This window comes from Palaemon carinicauda, chromosome 3 (assembly GCF_036898095.1).
Source record: "Palaemon carinicauda isolate YSFRI2023 chromosome 3, ASM3689809v2, whole genome shotgun sequence".
Taxonomy (NCBI): Eukaryota; Metazoa; Arthropoda; class Malacostraca; order Decapoda; family Palaemonidae; genus Palaemon; species Palaemon carinicauda.
The window spans coordinates 130394017-130396516 of NC_090727.1; the positions used below are offsets into that span (position 1 = coordinate 130394017).

At 36.1% G+C, this 2500-nt stretch overlaps 1 protein-coding gene across 1 annotated transcript in view; it reads right to left on the minus strand.

The window, feature by feature from the left end:
- LOC137638522 (uncharacterized) overlaps positions 1-2500 on the minus strand; it is a 361032-nt gene that overhangs the window by 250162 nt on the left and 108370 nt on the right. The window lies entirely within an intron of this gene.

Here is a 2500-nt window from a genome sequence, read left to right on the forward strand (position 1 = left end):
GGGTGGAGAGGGGGCTTGGGCGCTGATCATATGTATGTATGGCCAGTCTCTAAGGCATTGTCCTGCTTGCTTGGGCAATGTCACTGTCCCTTACCTATGCCCTTCATAAGCGACCTTTAAACTTTATATCATTTGATAGCCATCTCATTAACCTATACATATAAAATAATACCATCACGTATACAGCCTTCTTTAGTTCAACTCCTCCACACGTTTTCCTAAAACCTATTCAGATGCAATTTATAATTCCCATGTTGACGCTAGAGAAGAGGGCGTTACTAAATTGTATCTAAAACATATTTCTAAACCATATTCAGATCCGATTAATTATTTCCTGCGGTGGCGCTATGGAGAAAAAAAGCTTTTCTAAAATATATCTAAAGCGTATTTCTAAAAATTAAGTCGGCGTTTCTGAAATGTACCTAAAGCGTATTTCTAAAAATTAAGAAAACATTTCTAAAATGTATCTAGAGCGTATTTCTAATGATTAAGAAAACGTTTCTAAAATGTATCAATAGCGTATTTCTAAAAATTAAGTTTCTAAAATGTATCTAAAGCGTATTTCTAAAAATTAAGAAAACATTTCTAAAATGTACCTAAAGCGTATTTCTAAAAATTAAGAAAACATTTCTATAATGTATCTAGAGCGTATTTCTAAAAATTAAGTTTCTAAAATGTATCCAAAGCGTATTTCTAAAAATTAAGACAGTGTTTCTAAAATGTATCTAAAGCGTATTTCTAAAAATTAAGATCAAATATATAATTCCCACGGTAATACTAGAGAAGAGAGCATTTCTAAAATGTATCTAAAACATATTCCTAAACCCAATTTTGTTTACATTAATCACTACCAAAAGTAACTCTACAAAAGAAATTCTAAACTGTATCTAAACCAACGTCCTCGTACCTAGAACCTAAAACTATCAGACTCTCTTACATAAATCCATATAAAAAGAATCTCTCTTGGACTTATCCCATATCAAATCTAAATCTCGACCCAGACAAACTCCTTAGGGGGGGGGGGGAGGAGGGTGTTTAAACACTAGACAGGAAACCTAAACTAATGTCTAATTAACGACGAGTCTCTAAACAAAGCGACAAATGAAATGCATCCTTGACAGGGCTGTCTCAACAGCTTGGGTATGGGCCAATTAAAGGCGCTCCCCCATGCCCATCTATGCCCATCACCCGGGGAGGGGTATGAGAGGGTATCAAAGTGGGTTTAAGAAAAAACTAACAGGTTACAATATGGCAACAACGGATATTTATATGGACTCAAGGCTTTCATAAATAGGGATCTTTGGAGATAAATGATCGAAAATTATTTGTGGACACTTTTACTCCTGACCTTTAATCTGATCAATTCTTCTTCCTAAAATGTAAGTACCTTGACTGGTGATGGCTGTCAAGGTAGTACAACCAAGTGGTAGCTTTCGGTTCGTGGTAGTGCCATGGATAAGGAAGTGCCACCCACACTAAAAACAAAACTGATAATGCACTGCTTGCATTGAAGCATCGAACGCAGACAGCAAAGGATCCCAATGAGATATGAAAGCTAAATCAGCCAGAGAAACATTTAGGATACAACTAGAAAAATTAATTTTCAGTCTCCATTTCCCGTTGAATATTCCTTGTAAACAAACAGACCTTTCCTTGAAAATCAAATATAAATAATCAATAATAAACAACGATGATTTCTCGTACCTTCTTTTAATTTTCCTTATTGAAGAAAAACTCCAAATACTTTTTTATTAATGTAAAGTTAGGACTTCTTGTAATGAGCAGTGGTAGAAGAATGAAGTGCAGCACCCGCTACGCTTCCTACAGTAAAATGGCAACGGGAAAAATTATTAATATATCTCCCGGATATTCTATAGCTAATATTTCCATGTTTATTTTTCTAACATCTCAAAAACATTCTTGCAAGTTCTTGACCTTAAAGACTGCCTCCAAGCGATTAATAAATAAATACATGCATGTAATTTTGACCATGTAGTTGATGCCAGGAAGGTTATTATTCGCCAATTGCAATAATGAAGTTAAAAGTTGAACAGCAAAACGGGGTAAAAAAATCAGAAAAGAATGTACAGAACAATTACCTGTAATTAGCAACAGATAATTACAGGTAATTACAACGTTCGACGTCTTCACGTGGATTGGGCTTAAAGACATACGGAAAGGTTGTGGTAATCTACTGGAAACCTCCCTGCCTAGCAATCTGTTGGACAGGGGTTCGAGAACAGCTCAAGTGTGATAGTCTCTATAGTCAATTTTTTTTAGCGAAGCAGATTTGCACCGAGTCGCAGCGGTGCCCTTTTAGCTCGGAAAAGTATCCTGATCGCTGATTGGTTGGACAAGATAATTCTAACCAATCAGCGATCAGGAAACTTTTCCGAGCTAAAAGGGCACCGCTGCGAGTCGGTGCAAATCTGCTTCGCTAAAAAAAATGGACTATAGTAGTTTCTGCAACCTCAAGACCTTTATAAGCAAGGTATGTGAA